This window comes from Orycteropus afer, unplaced genomic scaffold (genome assembly GCF_000298275.1).
Source record: "Orycteropus afer afer isolate SDZICR_OR568_19922 unplaced genomic scaffold, OryAfe1.0 scaffold00430, whole genome shotgun sequence".
NCBI lineage: Eukaryota > Metazoa > Chordata > Mammalia > Tubulidentata > Orycteropodidae > Orycteropus > Orycteropus afer.
Window position 1 is genome coordinate 2,204,163 of NW_006922017.1, and position 9,493 is coordinate 2,213,655.

Here is a 9,493-nt window from a genome sequence, read left to right on the forward strand (position 1 = left end):
TCATAGTTCTGCTCACAATCAGCATGAAATGAGAGGTGGCTAGGTCAAACATTGTAGGAATTGATGAAATAAGGGTGACATGGCCAAGGTAGTACAAACGAAGTTCATTAAAAACGGAATGTAGAGACAGATACGAGCCAGATCATTGTCAATCACGTTCACACTGTGAAAAGGATTTAAGCCAGAGAGTGAAATGCTTTGCTTTATGTACTTTTAAAATGTTACTCTGGTGAAATGCGAATAGGTTAAAGCACAACAAGATGAATGTAGGAATAGAACTAGGGAGACCACCGAAGCCAGTACAGGTGAGAAGCAAGGTCCAGGCAGAACAGGAGGCACTGTTGTTTTCTGCTCTCCTACATGATACTTTTATTAACTTAGGTTGGATCTTTCTCCTTTCTGGGGATATTTCTCTGTATCACACTTAGTTTTGTCCATTTTCTATTAGACCTATAAAATACACTGTTAATGTCCTCTTTGAGTTTTGAGAAAGATGGAATACAACTTTCTAATTCCCTTGTCTTATACAACTTTATTAAAACCTCTTAGTCTCCTTTTTCAAAAATGACATGTAAAAAGAAAATGTTTTTTCCTTGTTCTTTACATGAATAGTTATGAAGAATTTCATTGATTCAGAATTCATAAGACCAGAGAACATTATTAATAATATCAAGTTATATGCCTAAGGCACTTGACTGCTAACCAGAAGGCTGGCGGTTCAAACCCACCAGCCAGTCCTTGGAAGGAAGGTTGGGCAATCTACTTCTGTAGTGATACCACCTCGGAAACCCAAGGAGGAGTTGCTATGAGTCAGAGCTGACTCGACGGCACAAAACAATACTTCTGCCCAAGTATTCTCTTTTGCAATTGAAAGATGTTTAGAAATATTATATTCAATACTTAGCACTCAAAAGGCAAACTCATTGCCATTGAGTTGATTTTTGACTCATAGTCACCCTCTTTGGGGTTCCAAGGCTGTAAATCTTTACAAAATACTGTACCATCTTTCTTTTGCCGAGAGGTTGATGGGTTTGAACCACCGACCTTTTGGTTAGCAGCCAGATGCCTTAACCATTATACCACAAGAGCTCCTTCATACTTATCACGAGATGGTTGAAATTTTTGAAATAAGTACTCAATACAAAGAACTAATTTCAAATTATTTATTCAGCTTTTTATTAGGTAGTATTTCATATTCAGAAATTATAAAAATATATTCAGAGAAAATATATTGAGAATAATGTATTTTCTGCGTATTTCCTTACCCACAATCTGACTAGAGTTACATTGCTATTTTATCTTGTGTCTCCTTCCAGAATTTATTATTTCATAGACTCATGGACATTTATCTAAAGAGGATAACCCATCCTTTTTTCTTTACACATAGTGACATACCATACGAACAATTTTCACTGTGGTTTTATTATTACTTTCATTTTTATTAAGATGTAATTTCCATTGGGTAAAATGCACAGATCCTGTATGTACAGCTCATTAAGTTTGGTAAATTGTATGTATCTATGTAACCCAATCCCTTCTTGGAATGGGTTTCTTTCAGTTATATTATTTGACTCATGCTTTGCTTTCTTCAAGTTTATATCGAAATGTCATATTCTCAAGGAGATCTTTCATAGCAAACTAATCTGCAATTATAACACAGCCCCCATGCTGTATCTCACTTACACTATTTTTTTTCTAAAGTAGTAATCACCTCCTAGAATTATATAGAATTTAACTGTTATGTCTACTGTTGGTCCTCATTATTTGCTGATTAAGTATTTACAGATTCACCTATTCATTAAATTTAATTGCAACTAAAAATCAATGCTTGTGATGCTTTCATGATCAGTTGTAGGCATACATTGAGCAGGGAACAATTTGAATTACCCAGTGCACAAATTCCCAGCCAAGGTCAAACAAAGTGATGCTCTGCCTTATCTTTCAGCCCTCATACTTTAAGCAAGTGCCATTTTTGTGACTTATCTTGTGTCATATTTTTCACATTTTTTTGTGCTTTCTCTGACAATCTTTACTGTTTGATGTGGTCCTTAAGTATAATATTGCGGTACTGTTTAATGTTCCCATGTCCAAAAAGGTTGTGATGTGCTTTATGAGGAATTGTTTAGGCATGAGTTATAGTGCTGTTGGCTGTGAGTTCAATAACGAATCAAGAATATGTATTAAATAAGGTGTCTAGGGTCACTATAAGTCATAATCGACTTGATAACAACAAGTTATTTTTGCTGTTGTTGTTGCTTTTTAAACAGAAATACTCATAAAACAAGGTTAGTTATTGATCTTTCAATTAAAATTTTGTGACCAGAGGCTTGCAAGAATATAACCCTCTATTTTTCCTAGAAGCGATGATTCATTGTCTGCTAATTCAGTTTTTGCAGCAACTTTATGGAACATACTATTAAAATTAACTGCATTATTTATCATCTGTATCCTTTACTAAAGGACAAGCCTATGAAGACCGAAGTTTCTGTTTTTTTTTTTTTTAATATACTGATATATGCTCAGAGTGCATAAAAAGACCAGTATGTGTAAGATACTCAATAACTTTTAGGTGAATAAACAAATAATTGAGTGAATTTAAGATTTCTATCTGGAAATGACTAACCAAAAAAAAAAAAAAAAGAAGAAGAAGGTGAAATAGAATTCTACCAGTGAAAAATTCCTGCTTATATAGAGGGAAGAGAGAAACAGAGAGGGGGAAGAATGAGTAACGGTGAGACAAAAACAATGTAGTTTGAGGGAAAGAAGCTATTTGCATTAATAAATAAAACAAGTAGTTATAAGTCTGTAAAAATCAAGTGATAAATGACTACATTTCCAAGGTCACATGAGTAGTAAATGACAGAGACATGATTTAAGCCCAGATATCTATTGTGGTGCAGTGGTTAAAGTGTTTGGCTGGTAACTGAAAGATTAGCAGTTTGAACTCACCAGCCGTCCCATGGAAGAAAGATGAGGAAGTCTGCTTCTTGGAAACCCTATGGGGCAGTACTACTGTCCTATAGTGTTATGAGTCAGACCAACTCAATGGTAGTGGGTATGTTTGATTCCATAATTAGTTCTTAATTAGTTCAGGGGTTATTTGCATTTTTAAAAAAGGTACTTATTAATTCATAGTGAATTGCTAATTGTTGAGCTAAATGAGGGAGATTTTCTTTTTCTTTTTCTTTTTTTTTTAACTGAGGGCCTTCTCTTTTATCGAGTGCTTTCTGTTTAGTGTTACTCTGCTTCCTTCTTTTCCCACATTCCTATACTATGGATGCAAGCAGGTTGACATTGAAAGGCTGTTAACTCTTGAGTGCCATGCATCATGATATATTTCTCATTTTTTAGATAAGAATATGTCTAAACTCCTTTCATTACTCATATTAATGGAGAAAAATTATCTAATAAACTGTCTTTCTCAGAATATTGTCATACTCTTAAAATAATTTCAGACCATACCTGTTGAACTTGTTCATATACAGAAACTGAAATAGGTCATAGGATTTTGAAGCAAAGTACTTAAGACTTAAGATTGAAGTATAGAGAATAGATATATATAAGTTTGCTTTTTCTAGTTTATCCTTATACAATATATTACCAGAAAAACGTTGGGGTCTGGCCCTGGAGAGGCACAGCCAAAAGTCCACACCAGAGTTCAAGGAGAGGACAGTTTGATTAGTAAAATTAATAAAAATATGGAGTCTTTATTTCAATAATTTGGGTAATCCAAAAATCACTTAGACTAGGGGATATGCTCAGTCTGGAAAATTGCTCTCTGTCCCTTTCTCTGCCTAAAATATAACTTCTCATATGGATATTGGGATTCTTAATAACACATTTTTATAAAGAGTTCATTTGCAGTGATCCACCTTTGAATTTGCTTCTGATATTCACTTCATATATTATAAGACAGACTTTTTCCTTTCTAAGCAGTAGTTATATTTCATAAATACTCCTGATTTTTAGATAAGATTCTGCCCTAAACAGTCTTTTCCAACAGTGTTATGCAAAATCATTTCATGTTAGAGAAAAGGGGAAATCACACCCATATCGTGTGTTCCAGACTAACGATGTTGATTCAGTATTTATAGGTCCACACATTCTAATTATGAATGGGATTTTATGTTTCAAATATTCTCGTGGGAAGTTCTCATTACAGATATCTAGCAAAATTTAAAAGATGGCTCAATAATTTGGTGTTAGCAAGAGAATGAGTAAGTGGCTAACAGGACTGGTAGATCCATTTGTTAATTTGCTTTAACTCCAAAATAAAATCCATAAGAATAAATATTTACAGAGCATTTATTATAAACTCAAGGCATTTCCAATCTAACAGAGATATACAATATTATTCTAATCTAACCCCATGAGACAAGGGCAATTTATAATGACTATAGGCCACCAGTTCTGGTTTTAAACCATTTATATTCTGAAATATCTTAATATCTCTTTCTATTTATTGAGTTTTCATATCCCTCTAATACCTACCACTGAATCCCTTCAGTTTCCTTTTTACTCTGTCTCAATAAGTAATCCTGCACTAATTACTTTTTTTAAAAAAAAAATTATTGTGCTTTGGTTGCAAATTTACAGAACAAAATTTTATATTCAACAGTTCATGTACATTTGATTTCATGCCCTAATTACCACCTTGACCATAACAAACTCTCCTCCCCTCCCAACTCTGACTGTGCCCTCCTTGTGCCCTTGTTAACTAGGCACTCCTGTCGGTCCAGCTTTCCTTCTATGTGATTGCTGTCTCTCTGGTGCCTGATGGCTGATTGCTCTAAGGGGTGTATCTCCCTAGAGTAGGTGAGTGCATCACCCTGGGGTGGGGGTTCTGCATGTAGGTCTTTCCACTATTGGGCTGAGAGCCAATCTATGGGACTGAGTCCAATTCTAGGCCCAGAGGGTAACCTGGGGCCATAGTCCCAGAGGTTCTACCAGATTCTATCTGACCCATAATTCTGGTCATTTTTGTGTTTTTGACTTTTGTTCCTCAGTTTTCCTCCTACTCTATCCAGGATCTCTAGGTGTGATCTCTTTCTGAGCAGTTGACATTGGTAGCCAGGCACCAACTAGTTCTTCTGGTCTCAGAGTCCATTATATCCTTGGACTAACTGCTTGCAGATGCCTTTTGTTTTCTTCACTCTTCTTTGCTTCTGATGGGAGGAGATCAATAGTTGCATCTTAGATGGCCACTCAAAAGCTTTTTACTCTGTCTGGATAAATAATCCTGCACTAATTACTTTTAATTGTGTTTTCATTACTATAATAGCCCCCTTGCTTACTTTTTTGCCCCCATATATTTAATCTCAACACAGAAGCCAGAGTGAGTCCTCATAAATTTTAAGGCAACTTATGTCCTTCTTCTGCTCAAAATCTTCTAAATGCTTTCCATCTCCCATGAAGGAACTTGTCAACATGCAACTGACTTCCCTGATGTCATCTGAGTGGTAAGAATTCATTGGACAAAAGCTACTTGATTTCATGATTAAGCCTAAAGCTGAACTTGAATTGTAGCCTGATGCTTCCCTAATAAACCCTGTAATCGGTGAGTTCTGTGGGGCCACTGCAGTGAATTATTGAACCCAGGAGAAAGGTTGGTAGGTGCTTTGGGAGGAGCGGTTGGTGAAAGGTCTGGAGGGGGGCAGCATGTCTGGCCTTTCGGTAACAGGCCTTGAGCTATTGATGGTGTTCTGTCTTCCTCTCGTGGGGTTAAAGGAGGTCAGGAGATGTGACCTCCTTGTCCTTTTGGCAACATATTACCAGAAAAAGTAGGGATCTGGCTCTGGAGAGGCAAGAGTCCACACCAGAGTTCAAGAAGAGAGTTTATTTAGGAGGTACACCAATGAGAGAAAGACATGGTCTCTGTGACTCCAAAAATGCCCGTACTGTTCAGCACTTAAAATTTGGGGTTCTTATACTAAAGAAAAAAGAAACATAGCACGTATGCAGGATTAGTCAAAAATTTTCCAAAAGTGCCATTTAGTTGGTTCTGATTCACAGAACCCACTCCCCACCCAGGGTTTCCAAGGCTATAAATCTTTATGGAAACAGACTGCCCTGTCTTTCTTCCATGGAGCAGAACCCATCAACCTTTTGGTTAGCAGCCCAATGCCTTAACCACAGCACCACCAGAGCTCCTTATCTGTATCTTAGAGAGTGTAAGGTAATTATAACATAAGGTTGAAGCCAAGTTTTCAAGAAATGGCACTTTAACTAAAAATATGGAGTCTTATTTCAACAATATGGAGTCAGGCCTAACAAAGTAAAAGTCTTTATCCTCACAAACTGTCCTGGCAGCTATCACCTGGACTCAAACAAGCCCATATCCAGCCAGTGCCAACTTGGGGAAGAGTGTTTACATCTGCCCTTGCCTGGCTCCAGGGTTCTGCCCACTGGGAGGACTGTGCTGCTGGGAGATAAATGTCCCTCCTACTAAGTGTAGGTCTGGATCTCTCCCGCCCATTTCAAGTGTAAATCACTTCAACCTAAATAAACAATTCTCTTTGAAACAGGGTATAATTCCCTGTCACCAACAATTGCTTCACACCACTCCAGGCAAGCTCCAGAATTGTTTGCAAAGTCTTATATATTCCAAAGAGAAGAGGAACAAAAGAATATTGGCAAATGCAACAAGGAATCAAAATAAAGGCACCCATATCCATAATATCCTGCCAATATTTTTGAAAGACACTTTGAAAGCTTTTGGAATGTTGCCTCATCTGGGTTGGTAGTGAGAAACTTCATAGAAATTCTTATTGTACATAACAAAATAAAATACACCTGATAGCCAAAAACAAAGACCTGTGCTCAAATGAAGTCTAATTGCATTTCATATTTATGCATTACATGTTTTTTTTTGTTGTTGTTTGTTTGTTTCCTAGAATGTTCTTCCTAATAAACAGAAATAAATTTACTATGAGAAGTAATCTGATGAAATATCAATTTTGGGCTCTTGAAAATAAATTCTCATTTCTATAGTTAATAAACTCACCATTATTAGAGATTATTTCGTAGATTAGAACAGGGCAAAATGCTTTTGAGTAGCTTTCCCAGAATTAAATGATTATGAATCATGCTGTAATTTATATTATTGTAACCTTCACCAGAACTTATTGGGGCTAAAACTAACTTACACTAACAGGAAACAAAGGGGGGGACAAGATCTAGTAAACTTATTGTGCTCAAATGAATGGAATTTTATTTATAGAATTTCTCTCTTTGTAACAAACAGAAATAAAATAATTAATAAAAGTAACTTTAGATGGTCACTCAAAAGCTTTTTACTCTGTCTGGATAAATAATACTGCACTGATTACTTTTAATTGTGTTTTCATTACTATAACAGCCCCCCTGCTTACTTTTTTGCCCCCATATATTTAATCTCAACACAGAAGCCAGAGTGGATCCTTATAAATTTTAAGACAACTCATGTCCTTCTTCTGCTCAAAATCTTCTAAATGCTTTCCATCTCCCATGAAGGAACATGTCAACATGCAACTGAGTTTCTTTCCTGATGTCATCTGAGTGGTAAGAATTCATTGGAGAAAAGCTACTTGATTTCATGATTAAGCTTAAAGCTAAAGAAGCCCTGCAAATCTAGCTCAGTTTAGATGTCCTGAGACCAGAGTAGATATTTGGGTCTGAAGCACTACCTAGTAACTATGTGCGCACCACATCTAACATGCTCCTGACATTAATGATACATTGATCTTGATAAAAAATGGATGAAACGTCACTGTGGGAAAACAAAGTGAATCCATAGAAGGTGAACTCCTGGATGGAAGACACCCTACATTGCATCTTACGTCATTATCTTTTCGATTTAAAGTAGAATTTTTATTTTACTAAGGACAACACGTTATAGTCTAAGGACCAATACCAAAAACCAAAAACAAAACTCGCTGCTATCCAGCGAGTTTAAAAGGCTGTGAACCCCTATTGGGTTTAAAAGACTGTGAATCTTTATGAAAGTAAATAGCCTCATCTGCCTCCCATAGAGCAGCTGGTGGGTTTGAATCACTGACCTTCTAGTTAATAGCCAAATGCCTTATCCACTATGCTACCAGAGCTCTTTATGAATCAATAAAAAAATCAAACCAAAATCATTACCATTGAGTGTATTCTGACTCAAAGTAACTCCTGTTGGGTTTTGATGGCTATAAATCTTTAGGGAAGTAGACTGCCTCATCTTTCCCCCCTGAGGAAAGGCTGGTGGGTTTTTGTTTAACAACCCAGTGCTTTAACCACAGTGCCACCAAAACTCCTAATGACAGTATAAACCAAAAAAATACCAAACCCACTGCCTTCGAGTGGATTCTGACTCATAGACACCCCTATTGTGCTTCCAAGGCAGTAAATCTTTACAAAACTAGATTGCCCCATCTTTTCTCGTGGAGCGGCTGGTGGGTTTGAACCGCCAAACATCTGGTTAGCAGGTAAATGCCTTAGGCAGTGTGCCACCAGAGTTCCTTATGGACCAATAAACCAAACCAAAACCAAACGCACCACCGTCCAGTGGGATCAGACTCACAGCAACCCTCCTTGGGTTTCCGAGGCTGTATCACTACAGAAGTAGATTGTCTAACCTTCCTTCTGAGGAGTGGCTGGTGGGTTTGAACTGCCAGCCTTCTATTTCGCAGTCAAATGCCGTAGTCACTACGCCACCAGAGCTCCTTAGGCCACCAGACTAATAGCAATTAAAAAAAAAAAGAAAGAAAGAAAGAAAAAAAGGCCCAAGACCGCAGTTTCTATGTTCTGTGGAGGTTTCTGGCGGTGGATCCAGGCTGGGAGCCAAGAGCTACCATGCACCTGGTGTGCCCCTGCACACTCCCTTGGTCTGGCAGCCCAAGTCCGCGTAGGCAAAGGGGACAAGCCATTGACCCAAGAAGAGCACACACCCGCACTACATTGCCCACAGCAAGGGCTGTCTGTCGCTGCGCACAGGTAAACTGGATGGGGAGGATCACTCTGCAGAGCGAATGGTAAAGGATGTCTTCCTTGGAGTTCATGTTAGGAACCTTTCCAGACTGCCTGGCTGACTAGATGGTCCTAAAAACCCCAGGCTAACCAGCTGGAGATCTGTGCCCCTGGTCCTGGAGGACTTGCCTGCTCACAAGTTCTATTTCCTCGTGGGCCACAGTGAAACATCACTGTCCCACCTTTACAAGTGTCCTGTGCATCTGAATCTCCAAAATGTGCCCTCAAAAGTTATGTACGTCTAGGATGATCCACTTTTTTGCTTCAAGGTCTAATCTTCAAAGGACAGAAATGTGTGGGAAAGGAATGAAGTGGAACATGAGGAAATACATCACATCAGAGTAGCTAGGCATCATTTCCAAAGCTGCTGTTGAATGTTGTTGTTAGGTGTCGTCAAGTCGTTTCCGACTCATAGTGACCCCATGCACAGCAGAACGAAACACTGCCCGATCCCTAGCCAGCTCCATGATCCCTGCTATACTTGAGGCCATCATGGCAGCCACCG

General features: G+C 38.0%; 1 pseudogene; it reads left to right on the top strand.

Moving 5' to 3' along the window:
- Window positions 1–260: 260 nt before the first annotated feature.
- LOC103208384 lies at window positions 261–9,233 on the top strand (annotated as a pseudogene).
- The last annotated feature ends 260 nt before the right edge of the window (window positions 9,234–9,493 follow it).